This window comes from Protopterus annectens, chromosome 3.part0 (assembly GCF_019279795.1).
Source record: "Protopterus annectens isolate FY-2018-M chromosome 3.part0, PAN1.0, whole genome shotgun sequence".
Classification (NCBI taxonomy): domain Eukaryota; kingdom Metazoa; phylum Chordata; order Ceratodontiformes; family Protopteridae; genus Protopterus; species Protopterus annectens.
This window is the reverse complement of record NC_056731.1, coordinates 432,584,880-432,604,354: the sequence shown is the minus strand read 5'-3', so window position 1 is coordinate 432,604,354 and position 19,475 is coordinate 432,584,880.

Genomic DNA, 19,475 nt, shown 5'->3' with positions numbered 1-19,475 from the left:
CTGAGTGGGGTCCAGAGTTTGGAGATTACCAATGTCTGTTTATAAGTTCCATAATGATACATTCCATGGCCTTGCAGACCAGGCTCATTAGGCTAATGGGGCGGTAGTTCCCGAGGTCCGTGGTGGCTCCACCTTTGTGGAGTGGGATAACCATCACTGTGTGCCATTCAGTGGGCAAAAAGCCTGAGGTGAGGCTATGATTGAACATGGTGCTTAGGTGGGGTACCAGTTCATTCTGTAATTCATGTAGAATGCAGCTTGGGATGTTGTCAAGTCCCATGGATGCTGTGTTCTTGGGTTTGGAGAGTGTGGTTTTTACCTGTGCAGCCGTGATTACAGGAACTTTGCATTCTTCCAGTATAGAGATGGGCCCTTTAGGGGGTAAGAGGGGGGTAAAGTTAGCACTGAACCTATCTGCCAGGATGTTGGCAATATCAGTTGGTTCTGTATATTTAGTGTCATTGTGCTGTAACTCAGAGCAGATCTGAGTGCTGCCATTGAGATTATTGACATAGCTATAGAATGTTTTGTGGTTTTCTTTAGAATCAGTGGCGATTTTGTTTTCAGAACTAGCTTTGGAGGATTTTATGAGGAATCTCAGCTTTTTACTGAGGCTGACAATTGAGTTCCTCCAATCATGGGATTTTACTCTTTTTTGCAACAGTTTCTTTCTTCTGTTGTAGATTTTGTTTATGGGAGGAGACCACCAGATTGGCTTCCTTTTTTGGAGGATAGCATCTTGGTTCTGTTAGGGATAGCACGATCCATGCACTCGTGTAAGTGCTTATAAAGTGCATTTGTGTAGGATTCAGCAGTCATACCTCTATTGTCCATCTGCAAGGATGTTGTGAAGTTTGCCACTTCTGTCTTAAGAAGCGTGAAGTTGGCTTTGGAGAAATCTTTTACGGTGGTTTCCCTAATGGGGGGGTGGGGGCAGGATGTGGATGTCTAGGGTGATTAGCTTGTGTTCGGATCTGACCAACAAGGAATTGTCCTCTGGTGTGGAACACCAGTCACCCATGTTGGTAATGACCAGGTCTAGGATATTGCTGCCCCTGGTGGGGGTATGGATAAGTTGATCCAAGGCGTTGGAATTTATGAATTCCAGAAAACATTGAGCAAAAGAGTTGGTACATGAATAGTTTTCCCAGCTAATGGTGGGTTTGTTGAAATCACCCATTATTAGGGTGTTGGGTTGTACCCTAATATTTTCCAGTATATCGAGAAATGAGGAGTGTGAATCCTGGGCCATAGTGGGGGATCTGTAGCAAGTTACAATTTGGATTGCAGTCTTTCCCAGAGTTAGTTGCATTTGGATAATCTCGGATGCATTATGCTGAGCAACTAGCCTGGAGATGTGGCTATCCTTAATGAATATGGACACGCCTCTACCTTTAGTGTTTTGGTCCAGGTTAGATGGCTGAAAGGTGTGGTATAAATTATAGCCTGGTAATGCAGGGGTGCTCTCTGGAGCCTTGAACCAGGTCTCTGTCACTGCACAGATGTCGATGTTCTCCATTTTAAGGAGTACCTCAATTGAATGCATTTTGAGGTTTAGACTTCTAGCAGTGAGTAGCATTATCATCAGATTTTGCTTGCTTGTACCTGTTACGGTGGTGAATTTGTCATTTGAACCTTGCCTAAAAAAGGCACTATAGGGGTGGCAAGAACCTTAGCCAGTATCCAGAATCCCAAGAGCGACAGGTGCAGGCCATCTCTGGCAAAGCATCGTGGTCTGTCGATCATGTCATCTCAGGCAGATAGATACTGGATCCCCTTAGAATGACACCAGAAGCTTAGCCAATTGTTGAAGTCAATCATTTTGTCTTCATACCGTGGTATCATTCTGGGTGATGGCAGCTATATATGGTCTCAGAGCACTCACACATGCACCTTTCCAATGATAAACATATAGACATATGATGTGCAAGTGAAATAATATCTTGAAATAAGAGTTGTACAACTGTGTTAACAGTTCGACTGTGGGCATGTGATGCAAACCCAAGATTGTATTTAGAGGTGCTGTCACAAATCTTTTTTTTAAGTAAATACAAAATCTTAAGGAGAGTACATAGCTATGTGCACAAATGGTTGTGGATGGCACCACACATACTCAAACTGTGGCAATACACAACCTGCTAGCTGACAGATTTGGATCAAACTTCACCACCCTGTCTCCACTGGTCATCACCTAAAGTATACGTGCAAACATTACTCAGTGTATTTTCATAAGAGTGCAGCTCATCTGTGCACTCTCTAAAGCTAAAAACATGGCATCAATGAGCCCTGAGAGGCTATTGCCTGGCAAAATGATGGACAACAACAGTCATTTGCTTGAGCAAGGGGGGACCATCACCCGACACAAGGAATTATAGATCCATACGCCTGACTAACCTCATCTGTAAGCCAATGGAAAGAATCATCATGTACCTTATCAACAAGAACATACAGCTGTGTAACCAACCCAGTTTTGTTTCCTTCAATCTCGATCATGTCTGATAAATCTTGTTCACTTCTTCAAGAAGGTCACCAAGGCTATGGATGAGAGAAATAATGTGCATTCTGCACAACTTGAAATGGCCAAGGCATTTGACACAATTCCACACTCAGGTATTACAAACCGTCTCAACTGGCCAGAAACCACTAAGTCACTAAGTGTGTAGCCCAGTGGATCACCAACTGAACACATACTGTCAAAATGTTTGAATTTACCTGGAACAAAAGGCCAGTGATCAGTGCAATACCACAGGGTCTGTACTAGGCCCTTTCCTGTTTGGTATTTAATTCACAGAAGTCAAGGTAAACTTAGACAGCCTTTGTCCAACAAACTTTTCAGATGACTGCAAATTGTGAACAGTCCTTGAACCCAGTAACAGTATTGATGTACTGCAGAAAGTATTAGTAAACACAAATGAATGGTGCCAGAACTGTGGGACACACTAAATGTCCCAAAAAGCAAATACCCAAGCTAATTACAATATAGACAGCACACCCCTATGAGTAGAGCCAGTTGTACATGATCTGGATACTCAGGTAGATAGTAATTTAAAGTTCGAACAAGATGTGCCCGAAGTGATGACAAATCCCTTATATGTGGCACAACTCATAACTATGGTCATGTCATCCAGATCAAAGGACATTATAATACCATTTCACTTGGCCCTCATCATAACAGTAAGTGAGAACAATGCATCCTTTTACATGTAAGTCGCCACACATGTGCAACAGCTGGAGAAACACCAGAAATTTTGCACAAAGAAGATACATGGTGTACTAAACAAATCCTTTGTGGAAAGATTGAAACCCATATCACTGTAGACTGTCCCCTACAGACTAATAAGGGCTGATTTGTGTCTGGCCTATAGGACAGTCTCCAATGCATCCCTGATAGAAATGACACATAATGCTAAATAAAACTGCATGAGGGACACTCATTCAAAGGATGATAACCTATCCTCTGACATAGTAAGTTAGGTTAGAGAGATACAAGCATGTCACAGGTACTACCCCTTCTCTGGAACAAGCTTCCCATTCACATAAAGCAAAGACCTTTCCTGACCTTATTCAAGTGCACCGTGCATCAATGAATGATTAATGCTAATTGTAATCCTGGTGTTGTACTAATGTCCCTCATGGATAGAGGCAGTTGGTCTTAGATAACAAGGATCATAACTGTGTGAATTTTGTTTACATATATATTTAAAATTGTGAAACTCATGTTAAATTTAGCTAGGCTTTTATGGAATTTTGAAACATTAGCCTAGTTCTCCCCTATAAAACTATGCACTCCAATTCTGTTATAGTGTGACTGTGCACATCACAAATGTAACAGTACATCACATCAGTATTACTACTTGATAGTTTGCATGAATACGTATGGATGTATGTCAGGCTTTCATGCCAGTATAACATTTTGACTGGCGCTGTCACAGGGACAGTAATCATGTGGCACGTCTTAAGGTTTCAAATGTGCTTATACAGTGTGCTCCATGCTTTGTTTAGTAAGTGAACAGTATCACAGTGGTAGCTTCATTGCAAGTTGATGCTATACTTTACACTGCTGTGGTTTCTGTGCAAATCGCCATAATTGATGAATTGCCATCAGTCTATTCATTATAACACTCCAGTTCTTATTTCAAACATCTATTGCATATGCTTCAGACAATATCCATTACTATTAGATGTGACAGATGCATGCAATACACAGTTCTGTGTAGGGAATCCACTCATAATAATGTGTTGTTCATAAGCCTTGTTATCCTTATGGCTGATACCTATGTCAGCCAAGGATGCTTTAGTCGTATGACATCTGACACAGTGAGCTTGCACACATCTTGTTGCCCATACAGAACTATGCTTTGTTATGCACATGTATTAGGAATAGATAATGTAGACTTTCCTTCAAGGTGTTGTACAAGATGCATGTGTGATATGTGTTGTACCCAGTAAATATGGAGATAATTGACAACATTAATGGCATAGGTTCCATTGTTGCACATGTGGCTTGTGGCTTATGTGTCATTTCAACTTCCCAAATGACCAAAATTGCCCCTGAATTCAACTCCTGGTGTAAAACTCTCCCACTTTACACCTCCAAATACAGTTTATTTTTGGAAAAAGAGTGGTGATGTCCCCTCATAGAATACCAGCAATCACTGTAGTTGTAGACATCTGTCCCTGCAGAACACGTATAATAACTTAAACTCACACATTCTGGCAATGTCACAGATTAATGTTGTTGATGTTTTTAAATTATTTCTGATTGTCCCTGCTTCTGACAGCAGTTGTCCATGAGTCTGTTGCTATCTCCCCATGATTGTTTGTGAGGTATGCTGACATTCCAGTTATATTCATGCAAGTCATTTTACAGATCTTCACAACATGCACATACCCCCTATTGTATATAACATTTTTGCTAAATGTCCTCTTCAGTGAGCATATCAGTGATGTTTATTTCACAACCATTTATCTCTACTGACATATAACCTTGTGTGACAGTAATATATATATATATATATATATATATATATATATATATACTGAGAGAGAGAGAGATACTACCATGTGCGGTGATACACATATATATGCAAAGGAGGTGAAAACAGCATTACATACTGTGTTATCTGCATATGTGCTTCATGTAATACTACTGATGTGTGTTGGAACTGTACATAACTCGACATATCTTATTTTGGGTACATTGCCATATTGCACATGTCCACTTCCTCTTTAGTCGTTCCTATCATTCATGTCTGTGGCCATTTTAATCAGCACATTTTTTCCTGCCTGATGTATTTATGTTGCATTTTATTTGCCCTTGCTTATCACCTCAACATCTATTATTTCAGTTAGCAGAAACTTGTTGTAGTGTATATTGCAGTGAGTACACTTTTCTATAATGTATCCATATTGCTGTTGTTGCAGTATTTTCACCCCTGGTAATCATTGTGGCTGTCTGTGCAGAGCAGGTTTGCCTGTAGGCAACTTGTATGCATCTTCTTTCTGTGTTTGTGCTGCTCTGCAAAGTTTCTTGGCAGGTAATACTGTTGCTGTCCAGGAAACCTCACTTGTATTAATGTAAGGGCAATGCATTGCATTCATATGCTATCAGCCCTGCTGCTCATCAAGCAAACATATAAACTGCATGTAGGCTTCATTTGAAGCCTACACATAGTTTATTAAATCCCTGGGATAACAGGACAAACTTGATTAAAAATAGATACAACTTATATGAAAATGATTTAATATTAAGAAAAATTTTAGCTTGTTTAGAAAAATTAAAAATACAAACAGGAAATGCAGTCTGAAGTGAGAGAAAAAAACAGGGCTATAGCATATTTAAATAGAGAGTCAGGGAGAGAAATTGATTGAAGTGAGAAAGTGAGTAAAGAAGGAGGGGGCTAAGGAAGTGTTAGATATGAACAGCTACTTGTTCATATTTAGGGATATAGTTTATCTTGAAGTTAAGTCACGGTGGTGCAGCGGTTAGTGTTGTTGCTTCACAGCAAGAGATTCTCCAGTTTGATTCTTGGCTGGAGGGCCTTCTGTGCAGAGTCTGCATGTTCTCCCTGTGGTCAAATGAATTTAAAGACATGCCGGTAGGTGTGTGTGTCTTCCTTGAAGGTTGGGTGCCGGGCTGGAAACTCGATACTGTAAGCATTCACTGCCAATCATTAGCGGACCGGAGTTCCGCTGTGGTGACCCCTAACTGAGAAAAGCCAAAAGACAGTTTTTTATCCTGAAGTTGAGCAAGAACAGAGACAGATTTTGGCTAGGAAGCTTTTTATTTGGCTTTAAAAGACTGGAGGGAGGGAGGGTATTATCCTGATGGATACAGTTATGGAGTTTCAGACCTTAGCAACATGATATGACTACAGACTATGCCCAGCAGATTTGTTAAGTTTGTGGACAGATGAGTTTTTGGTCAGTGTATGATAATGACTGAGTGGGAACATAGTTATGTAGAATGGTATTTAGTGCTGGACAAGCAGATGGATTCTGGATAATTTTATAACTGGTATTTAGTGCTATACAGTGTTAAGTTCTGAAAGGGTATTTGCTGCAAATTTTGCCACTTTATTATGATATTGTTTAAGCATTGCTTTTTGTGATGTCTAGAGGATAGTAAGTGTGGTAGCACAACAAAGTAGGTGAGGGCAGGAGGTAAGTAGTAGTAAGCATAGCTTTAGTTGTGTTGATGAGAAAGTTTTGAGGTCTATAAAGCATCCCTAGTTTTCATGATGTTTATGCAATTTTGAATATGCAGGTCAAATTTAAGATTATCACCCACTATCATCCCTAATAATTTGCTATGAGGAGTGACTTCAATGGTTATACTATTAAGGGAGAGGACTTCAAATTTTGTTTTTTCTTAAGGGAGGGATTTGGGGGAAAAAAGTAGTAGTTTGTTTTTTGGGGATGGGTGGGAAGTTGAGCATAAGTTGTGTTACAAAGCCATGATTCAGTGGCTGTTAAAGGTTCCTGAGTAATTCTTTGGAGATGTAGAAGTTTGTCTGATGTGCATCTGAGTGTAGAGTCATCTGAGTATTGTATTATGGAGGCTTGTTGTGTGTGAATGTGTGCAGAGTATTGGTGAGAATGTTAAAAAGGAGGGGACCAAGACTAGAGCCTTGCGGTTCACCGGTGGTGACTGGGAGGTTTGGTTAGAGTGAGAAGTGCTGTTTTATTGACCAATACCTATTGGACAAGTAGCTTTTGAACCTCAGAAGGGTGGGCTGAGAGACACCTAGTGAAGACATTTGAAGAAGAAGTTTGCTGTGACAAACTGTGTCAAAATCTTTAGCCAAGTCTAGAAATAAGGGAGAGACTAGTCTGCCATTATTTCTGCCTTTATTCACATTATCTATATAGGTTAGAAATGTACTGTTAGTGTTATGAGAATGACAAAAAACATGTTGTGTGGGGGATAAAGGTTCTTCCTGCAGGTGACAGTTTAGCAAATTGTTTTTCAATACATTTCAAGTATTTTGGAGAGGGAGAATAAGATTGATGTAGGTCTAAATTTAGTACTGTCTGTTGAATTTCCTCCTTTCTGCAGAGGGATAATGTGGGATTCCTTCCAGAGAAAGGGAAAGTGGGATTCCTGGATTAACCTGTTTATAAGGATTGAGACAGGGTAGGCAATGCTATTGGCTGCTATTCTAAGGGACTCACTTGGAAGGTCATCAGCTGAAGTAGAGCTTGGTTTAAATTTGTTTAAGAGTAGTTTTCCATAGGATGTGGGCACAGGTTTGAAGGTTAAAATGGATGTAGTGATATCTGACTGTTGGGCAAGGATGGGGTTAAATGTTGGGGAATGCTCGGTTACAGATACTATACTATCTACAAAATAAGAATTGAATTTTATTGCAGATTTGAGTGGTCAGTTATTGAGAGAGTGCTTAGGGTTGAATTTTGGGTGGAATGTAAGTTTTTTTAATGGCCAACCAGAATTTTTAGGGTTGTATTTATTATTCTTCTGAATGTTGTTATAGTATATTTTTGTCTTCAATTATTTTCCTTTTAGTATATTTGAGAAACATTCTGAAGTTTTCGAGATATTGTGGTATTTTATATTTGCCATTCTCTATCCTGCATTAGCATTCTACTCTTTTTGCATAACCAAATTACATTATTAGTTTTGAGTCTCTTCCTTTTAGAACATGCAAGGCTACTTAGGATGTTTATGAAAGTTGTATTGAATTAATTTACGGCATCATCTAAGGGAAGGATTTTAATGATGTTCCAGTTAATAGATGATAGGCTAATAATAAATATTTTGGGTTAAACTTGGACAGCTTGCATGTTATTTTATAAACATTCAGTTTAAGTTGATGTGTGAGATGTCTGGCTGTATAGATTGGGAGATGGTTACTGGGAATCTGACAGTGTACCTGTAGTGGTGAATTTACTAGGGTATGATACTAGGATCCATTCTAATAAGAAGTTTGATATCTTGCTATAATGTGTGGGGCTATTAATTAGTTGTGTGAAACTGTACTGGATGCAGGTGGGTTAGATGCTATATCCAACCAATTGTTATTGACATCATTTAGCAGTAGTTTTTCTTAAGGAATTTTTATAGATATCGCATGTAGAATATCTACCAATGTAGCTGTATTGTTGCCAAGAGGGATGTTAAGAAAAGTAATACATATTTGTTTATTTTTTTTATTTTTAGGAAAGTAATAAGAAGCTCTGCTGAACTTAATTTTGAAATTTTTTGTTGTCGATGAAAATTTGGCAGTTTTTAGGAAATATTGGAAGCAATATCACTACCTTTCCTATTCATATGGTCATTATGGATGATATTGCTGGGGGTATAATGTTGGCATCATTTATGCTGGGTTTAAGCCAAGTTTCAGTTATAGTGAGAATATGAGGCTTGTGTTGGGTAATTCAGGCATGCAGTTCAGTAGTTTTATTTCTTATGCTTCCAATATTTATGGTGGGAAAAGTTAGATTACTGGGGTGGGGTATTGACCATTGTGGGGTTAGAATAGTATGTGGAATGGGAATGTCTTGTGTTTGTCATGATATGTGAGGTCAGGATTAGGGTGATTGTCTCCTCCTTGGAGGATTTCAATGTATTGCAGTATTATTGTTTGTCTTTTTTTTTTTTTTTGCAGAAGATTTTTCCAGTTCATTTTTTTAAGTTGATATGGAGTTAATCAGTCTGTATTTGGGTATAGGTGAGGGGCATCTTTAAAAAAGGTTAGGTGTGCTATGGGAACTGTTTCGTGAGGAAGTATGGATAGGTGGTTGGGATAAATTTGGAGAGATGTTGAGAGTTTTTAATTGAGACATGAAAGGATAATAGCTGGCTCAGCATTGAGAATAAGCTATGGAGTAGCATGATTAAGTAAAGGGATCTGTACTTTATTGATGACAGGTAGTGGGTAGTTAGGAATCAAGAAGGATCTGAGAAGTTGCAGGGATATATAATATTTAGTGGTGGAGGAGTCTGAAAGCTGGTAGAAGGTAGGCAGGAAGGATGTATTTTCTATGAATAAAGAGAATTAGGTTGTCCTGGTATCACCTCTTCTGTTTACCAGAACCCCTGGTTCACATCCTGCACTTAAAAGAGCTTAGCATTACAAAAGCAGAGACCACTTCTGCAACTATAAGCAATTGGTAATGTTGCCTTTTACCTACTGCCCTGCTTGACAACTGTTCACCATTCTTTAACTTCTATCCGTTTGTTAATTGCATGTAAACTTTACATTCACTTCAATTCCTATATATCTGTTCTCCTGAGACTTTTCAGCATTTTCCTTGGAGAACATACAACTGCCATAGTACCTGCACTTATCTGAATATGGTATTTTTCATGCTAAGTTGCCGAAGTCTTTAACTAAATCAGCATTCTCATGCAAAAATGGGTTTGCTGTGGCTATGTAAAGTATTTAAGATAGCTCTGAGATAAGTTACTGCTCTTGTACACATCTACGATGTGCTAGTAATCTGTAAATATGTCTCTCTATTGAAATCTCAATACTCATATTATGGAGCAGCAAGATTTCAAAAAATAAATGAAAATTCAGAAGGATGAATACTGAACATTACTCTTCTCTAAACTTTTTTTAAAGCAAGCAAGTCCTTCTACATCTGTAATGTGGGGACAAGCCCACCGCACACCCACAGACTTATCTATACCAATGCCAAGATCATCATACATCTTAGAAAAGGGAATATTCTGAGAAATGACAATCTCGTACTTAGCATGTCTAATTCTGGATTATCCACCATTTGGTCTCCAAATTTCGAGACTCAAGATTTTAAATGGTATGTGTGAATACATTTTACTTTGCTTAATTTCTTGTAAATCAGGCATTCAAAATATTAATACATTTACTTTTTGAGCCAATGCTAATAACTGAAAGAGAAACTTATTCACTTCCATTTTATATTCATGTCATAGCTTCTTACCTCACTGTTTTCCTTGAAGTCCTGAATAAGTCCGCAATATGTGCATTGCTTTACATTCAGTGCTTTTCAGACTCCATATGTTACAGGTATATTTTGACAAAATATTCTAATCTGCACCTTTGCATTGTTTAAACCTGATTCTTTTTTATTAATTATCAGTTCCACTTGTTAGATTCTGTGAAGATTCTGTGATTATGTTCTTGCACTGGCACTTTACTTTTTAACTACAAAGCATCATCTCTTTCCCTTTCTAATATCACCTACCAGATCTGTTTGTTGACATGTTCATTTCTTGTTTTTACCTCAGTTATTTGCACATTCTACTGCATACTATTATTAGTTTTACATACTGTTGTGAAATGACTCTACTAGAGCATATGTAAAGTTAATTAGATGCTCAAGACATACTTCTCTTCTGCTTCTAGCCGCACCTAGTATAAGAGGTTTGAATTCAATTTGTATCAGATTTCTTTTGGTCACCCACCAAATCAAGCTTCTAGCTAGGCTAATGTACTGCTCATACCTTAATTAATCCATGTCTACTATTTTTTCCTAAGCTAATAATTTAATCCATGAGCTGAAGTCATATTGCAGTCTCTTATCCTTCCCTGATACACCTTGCATCCATAGTCAGAATGAAATCCTTGCATCCATAGTCAGAATGAAATGTCTACCAGGTTGTCTTCAAAGCACTTGGTATACTCACATAATGAAGGAATTGCCTGACGCTCACAGATAATGGTCTTTTACTTAACTTGTCACTCTTTCCATGTGATAAATGCAAGTGCTTAACCAAATTCAAGGCCACCCTCTCACAGATAAGCACATCCCATGATAATCACTTACCTACACCACATTTTGCACATACCCACACTACATTATTATATGGTGAGGCACTAAAAAGTTCAAGCCACAACAGTGTAGTAAGTGCAAGGCCAACAACAAACTCAGCACTGCAACACTGATTAGTGATAACACAACTCAGACTCTCCAGAAAACAGGACATCCCAGAAAAATGATGCCATAATAATTTTCTAACACAAATGGAGGCCACTGGTCTAGTGGGACTTACCAGGTCTACAAAAGATAAATAAATAAAACAAATAAATGCTTTGAAAAAAGTAAAGTAATTTTGAACTGTGAATTATGTTTCTGCATTAACAGCATGATAACTTGAAAAAAAATAATGTATCCACTTTGACATACTACAAGCTTAATGTCTGGGCAGTCTCAATGAGGTCTCTATTGCAATCTAGGAAGAGTTGTATTAAATGATATATTTCCTGTCTGTTGGTTACCTCATTTTTAAATCTACAGTCTAAAAAGTGGCATGTATTTCCTGTATATTAGCTCTCTGATATTTAAAATCTATTATCCAGCAAGCGGCATGCATTACCTGCTTGTGAGCTCTCTAATATTTAATATCTCTACCCTAGCATATTGTAACCCACACACACACACACACACACACACACACACACACACACACACACACACACACACACACACACACACACACACATCCACACACACACACATCCACACACACACACACACACACACACACACACACACACACACGCACACACACGCACACACACACACACACACACACGCGCGCGCGCGCATGCACACGCACACGTACGTGCACACACACACTTACATGCACAGACATATATACAACCTGTTCACTGTGATTTTTCTGCTCTTTGCCAAAATTGCATCAGGATATCATCTCCCTGAGAAAGAAGGGAAAGTCAATAGTTGTTTTACCGTGTCACTCAGCCAACTATAAATTAGCATGAGTTCTTTTCCAAACTTGGATCAAAAGCAGCACAAACACATGCCCTACATTATGCCATCAAGCCAGGTAATTATTTTTCAGCCTTTGTGAATGGCTGATGAATGGAATGGAAATGCCAACATACCTATGAAGTAACCAAACAATTCAAAAAAATCTGTGCTTTTAATTTGATCAGCTTGTTACATCAAGAACAGAATAGACAAAGGCGACAAATTAGTTTGTGTGTGGTAAAGGACCACTCATTATGATTATTACCGCTTACTAAACTTGTATAATTAGGTCACCTGTTCAACTCCTACCCACCTATAATAGCATGCTACTCACCACACCATACAATAATGACCTTGTAAAAAAGGCACAAAACAAAGCACAGGGTTACCAGATTTGAGGTTAATCTAGGAAAATTAATGTAATACTGACATTTGTTTGCAATGTAATGGTCGCACCTGCCTTACGTATTTTACTGTCAACATTGCTGCTCTGCGTATAGTCTTATTTGTACGAAACTCTAAAGACAAACTTTGCTTATGCCTTTTGGGTTGACCTTGAGTTAGACATTGACTGCCCAGTAGATACCCCTAATAAAAGCCCTGTATTCCACTAAAAATATATATTTTTCACAAATACAAAACCAGAATCTCACATTGAGATAAACATTTTAGGAATGACATTCAGCATTTGTGGAAAACCTTTCCTATTGAAAGTGATAACATGAAATCCCTTGGTTCACTGAGAATACAACTCAAGATTATACTCCAAAAACAGATATCTGTATGGTTTAAAAAATGCTTAGCCCTATAGCTGATTGGGGAAAATTGTTCAAACACAGTCAAATTCACCTTTTGTCACAGATTGAAGTCTAAATTGTAAGGCAGTGCAAGAGATTGCTTTTGTGAGAGGATTGTAGGATTTCTTCTTTTCCCACTGTGTCAATAGATTGTTCTGTATCAACTAATAGGCCTCATGCATCAAGGATGAACACAATACAAAAACCTGTTAGAAAGCAGTACAATTTATTTTCAGAAGAGCATCACAAACACATATATACTAAGCACTCGACCAGCTATGCACCCTGGGCATCAAACAAAGGATTTATGCATCCATGAATCCAAAAGATAGATTCAAGGATATGGCACAGTTAACATCATTTGCACAGTGTGTTGTTTGAGGGGGTAGAAGGCCAAGGCTGACACAAAAGGTAGTGAGTGCATGTGAGTGAGAAAGACAGGCTGGCAGAAATTTCGATAAATTATTAAATGGCCACTTAGACAGAATGAGCTGTAAGCCTCACGAATGACCCATGCAACTGCTATGTGTGTGTGTCTGCATGGGCACTCAAGGTGAAACATGTGTGTGAGTGCCTGTATGAACACAACCAAGCTCTATGCTAGCTCTACATTCTGGTATGTCAGACAGGTGTGAGCTGTGCATGGGAGAGGTAACAGTTCATTGTCATTGCCCCCAATTGGCTCTGCCAAGAGTTGCACTGGCATGTCCATGCCCATGCCCAGATGTACTGCTCCTACCTGAACCTGACTGATGTCTGCCAGATAAGCTCTCCTCATGAGTACACCCAGGACAATGACCCCATACCTACCACATCTGGGTGTGGGCACCTTAATCACTGATGAAGCAGTAGAAGTAGTGCCACTACAGGAGTATGATTGGGCACAGACACATTGGCTGACACCAGATGATGATGCTGGCCTATGTCCACATGGATGCTGGCCCCCTCTCAGCAGACATTCCATCACAGACACTGCCCATTCCATCGTGTCATTCCCCAATCCATTGAATTGACCACTTAGAAGAGGCAATCGTGCATGTCAGCATGTGACACATCTACTACCCTAACCATGTTCTTAGTGTCTGTAGTGAAACATGCCTGCACCTCCATGATGGCCCTAAACATACACTGAGTGGCAAGTAAAGACACACTAAGATCAAGTTGAGGGTGGACAGCAAGCCTCTTCTGAGCATCCCTAACAACCTTCTTGCATGGCACCTCACCCACAGTTTGGCTATGACCAGACCCAACCAGCACTGAATCCACAGTAACCACACTACCCTGATCAAGTGTGTCACCTTCCACCTGTCCAGTATCTGAGGGCTCAGTGGAATAGGTACATGTAGGCCTACTGACTGTGTCTGAGGGAAATACAGGGGATGGCTGGATGTCAACCTCAGTGTCAGATTTAATCACTGCACCCCTAACAGTGCCTGTTTGGTCACCATCATCATCAGAGTCTGATGATACTCTGACATCAGGTGGTCAGAGTCCTACACTTCCACTGTGAGGATCACCTGTGATAATAAGCAACAAATACAGGAACAAAATTAATACTACACTAAATATTTAAAACAATTTATATGATAAAAAACTAACACTGGTCCCACTATCTCAGATGGTACATCTTTACACTCACCTCACACATACAGATAAATATATATGTCTGACAAATAGTCATCAATAATCCAAGAAAAATGTTTGGTTTATCATGTGTAGATGACTCCACACTTGGTAAGGAGGATGACCCTGGAAGCATGCAAATTAAACATCACAACTGCAATAACACAGTGAGACAGTAAATATACAATGTTCCCTGTATGTCCATTGGCAAGAGTTTTAACTGAAACTTGGCTGACGCATCCACCCACAACCTAGGTGTAATGAATAAATGTGTCGTTAAGTCTATTAATTTATCATAGGTTCATAAAAAAACACCATGAAGTATTAGTTAAAATTTTCTATATTTTACTATACAACCACATCTTACAAGCTGACATATGTAAGCTTACCTGGTACCTCCTCTTGGCACAAAGTTGTCCTCCCAGAAACACTAGCACTGACAACAATCACATGTTGGTGTGCAGTTTCCACCAAGCCATCTGGATCTCTGACTGTGGACAGGAACTTTTCATTTGCTGTCAGTAATGGTTCAGTAAAGTAAATGCCTGCCAAAAATGCCTATGCCAAGTACATACAGATAAAAGTTCTAATTTTCTAATATATATATATATATATATATATATATATATATATATATATATATATATAAATGTTTCTTTGTAACATGTTAACAAATTTAGCATGTACTTGAAAAATACAATCAGACCTTAGCAAGAACAGAAGCCTTCTCTCCAGATAAATCAAAATGAATAGCAATCCACTGGGTACTCCAAATACACAAGTTTCCTCACCTTCAATTTCCCTGGCTACATATTTACCTTTCTATAGTGTAGGGTCAGGCCTCTGAGCATGGTGAAGATACAAATTAGGTGTGATCTCGTTTTGCTGAATCCCAAACTTTTGACTTTGTATGTAAACAAAGTGTAGGTGCCATCTCAGTGTTAGTTGCTAATGGAGTGCAGTTGTGAATTATTAACAGGAGAGAGAAGAAAGAAATGACAGCCACTCAGTCTACCTTTCCTGCATTGGGTATGTCACCCAGGATACACTTACAAAGTGTAGAAGTAACTTTAGCAAGCTTTTATATAGAAGTGAACAGCACACCTTTCTCATTTCTCATTTTGTTCCCTAATAGCCAAACTCTCCTACCTTTGCTGTAAACTGTTTTTCACTGTCATGTAATTTTATCTTACCTTTTAAGGATTTTTGATACAAAATACACTCTTACTGCATATACCACACAAATAAGGGAAGAATGAACATAATAGAAAGACAAGACAGAGCTGTATTGGTGCAAACAATAGTCATAAATCGTTGTGTGATCATTCATTGCAGTAAATATGTAACCACACGTACAAACAAATGAGAGTGTACGAGTGTATATATCTTGTTAATACTGTAGAGGAAATGAGACTTGCTTGTTCATAGGTTGGTACTAGGCTATCGGCCCTAGGGCCTATACAAGCCTAGCCATAACAATTCCCTGGCTATTTCTTCCCAGAATATTTACTTCCCTGGTCCCCTGTCTAGCAGGGTGACTGATATGATCCCTGGGGTGAATTTCCTATTTCCCATCCAGTCGTCTAGGTTCCTTTTGAAGAGGGCCAAAGAGGCGCTCAGCTTGACATGTATGGGGAGTCTCTGGGTCAGGAACTTATCCCTCCAGCATGTTTTGTTCATTGTGATGACCAGGTTTAGATCACTGGAGTGTGTGGCTCTGAGGGATTGGGATTTCTTTAAGTGTAGCATGTCCAGCAGCACTGGGTTTGACATGGCCTTCTATGTTAAGCAGAGATCGCCTTTGAGTAGGTGATATGTGACAGAGTATAGCCGGAGTTTTTTTAGACGATCAGCATAGGGCATCTGGTTTAGGCCTGTGATTCTTTTAGTGAGGTATTTCTGTAGCCTTTCCAGTTGTTGCAGATCTCATGTGAGGTACATACCAAACGGGGCATTGTACTCTATAATGGGTCTAATGAGGGATGAGAACAGTGGGACAGTGACGTCCTCTTTTTCTGGATGAAAAGCCCTTAGTGATGAGGTGTGCCACATAGAAGGATTTCCTGACTGTTGTGGCTATGTGGTTATCGATGGTGAGACCACTGTCCACCTGTGTGCCTAAGTCCCTTATCACACTTTCAGTGTTTAGCGCACTGCCACTTATGTGGTAATTCATGGGTACATGGTTTTTCCCAAAGGGGATAACTATACATTTCTTGGCATTGAGCTTGAGCTCATGGCTCTGGCACCAAGCATCTGTTTCTGTAAGGCCCTTTTGTAGAATATCCACATCATTTGAGGATTCAATAATGGCTCCCAGTTTGCAGTCATCTGCAAACTTTGTTAACCAGAGTCCCTTAGTGCTGGCCTGTACTTCAGAGAAGTAGATGCCAAACAACAGCGGTCCCAGGACTGAACCCTGAGGTACTCTGCTTGTCATTTGTCTGGAGCTGGATTTTGAGTAGGCTACTTTTACAGTGTGGGTTCTGTCAGTAAGCCAGTTGGCAACCCATCGAGTGACATAGGGATTAATACCCAGCTTAGTAAGTTTATCTATGATTCCAGAGTGGCAGATGGTGTCGAAGGCCTTGGCGAGGTCCAGATAGGCTGTGCGGACCACCTTACCCTCGTCCACAGCTCTGGAGATTGATTCAAAGAAGTCAATCAGGTTGAGGAGACAAGATCGACCCTTTACAAAACCAAACTGGGTGGGTTCCAGTGTTTGAAGGTTGCCAATGTCTTTGTTTATAAGTTCCATGATAATGCGTTCCATGGCTCTGCAGATCAGGCTCGTCAGACCGATAGGATGATAGTTCTCAGGATCCAAGGTAGATCACCCCTTGTGGAGTGGGATAACTGTAGTTGTGCACCACTCATTGGACACGAAACCTGAGGTGAGGCTATGATTAAACATGACACTTAGGTGAGGTGCCAGTTCATTTTGTAGTTCATGTAGTACACAACCCAGGATGTCATCTGGTCCCATGGATGCTGTATGCTTAGATTTGGAGAGAACATTTTTACCTGTGTGGCTGTGATTACTGGAATTTGGCAATCTTTTGGTATTGAGATGGGCCCTTTAGGGGGTGAGAGGGGGGTGAAGTTGGCACTGAATCGATCTGCCAAGATATTGGCAATATCCTTGGGATCAGTATATTTAATGCCATTCTGTTGTAGCTCAGAGCAGATCTGAGCATTGCCATTTAGATTCTTTACACAACTACAGAATGCCTTGTGGTTGTCCTTGGAATCTTTGCCAATTTTATTTTTGTAACTAGCTTTGGAGGACTTTATGAGGGGTCTCAGCTTCTTTCTGAGTTTGGTAAGGGAGTATTTTGCATCCTGGGATTTTCCTCTTTTCTGCAACAGTTTCTTCCTTCTGTTGTATAGTTTGTTTATGGCAGGGGACCACCAGATTGGGTTCCTTTTTTTGGAGGATACTGTCTTGGTTCTGTTTGGAATGGCATGATTCACGCACAAGTGGATATGCTTGTACAGTGCCTTAGTGTAGGATTCAGCAGTCAAACTTTCAGTTCCCATCTGCATGGATGTCATGAAGTTTGTCACTTCTGACTTGAGTAAAATGAAGCTGGCTTTGGAGAAGTTTTTTATGGAGGTTTCCCTACTGGGGGGTGGGGGTGGGATGTGGACATCAAGGGTTATTAGCTTATGGTCAGAGCTGACCGACAAAGGGGTGAACACTGGTGTGGAGCATCTGTCTCCCATGTTGGTAATGACCAGGTCTAGGATATTTGACCCCCTGGTGGGACTATGGATTAGTTGATCCAGGGCATTGGAATTTATGAATTCCAAGGACCATTGGGCAAAGGTGTTGGTACCCAAGTAGTTTTCCCAATTAGTGGCAGGGTAGTTAAAATCACCCAGTATTAGGGTGTTTGGTTGTATCTTAATATTTTCTAGTATGTCTAGAAAGGTGTACTGAGAATCTTGGGGCATAGTGGAGGATCTGTAACAAGCTACAATTTGGATTGCAGTCTTACCTAGTGTTAGTTGCACCTGTAGAATTTCAAATGCATTGTGTTGGGCAACTAGCCTGGAGGTGTGAATATCCTTGGTGAATATGGACACTCCTCTGCCTTTAGTGCTTCGGTCCTGGTTTGATGGCTGAAAAGTGTGGTAAGAGTTGTAGCCTGTTATTGCAGGGGTGCTCTCTGGAGCCTTGAACCAGGTCTCAGTTACTGCACAGATATCGATGTTTTCCATTTCTAGGAATGCCTCGAGAGAGTGCATTTTGAGGTTTAGACTTCTAGCATTGAGTAGCATTACCTTCAGATTTTGCTTGCTTATATCTGTTACGGTGGTGGTTTTGTCCTTGGGCGACAGGTGCAGACCATCTCTGGCAAAGCATCGTGGTTTGTGATTGATTGTATGCACATGATTTGCTTTCCTGATGCAAAGTTGTTTCATTGGCAAAGATAAGACACTCCTAGTATGTTTTGTAGGTTCATTGGTGTGATAGTTCAAATCTAGAGTTGCATAAAAATCTGTAAGGTGTGTTAAGATGTATTTTGTAATGCTGTTTATGTTTTTTTAAATATTAATATTTGCACAACACGCGACTTACGGCAAATGCGGTGAAACAGAAAAATACTTTAAAACTAATGGAAGTTGCTTCTGTGATAAGTACAGCATAAATTAGAGCTGTGAATCAACTGCATATGTAACACACCTGGTAAACATGATGAAGCACACAGCACATACAATATGCAAATGTAAGCCTGTTTAACGGACTCCACTGCTAACTGGGCCTTTTATTTACTGTGCTTTTTGTTTTACTTGCTGGCTTGTTCTACAGTTAAATTACATGCGTTT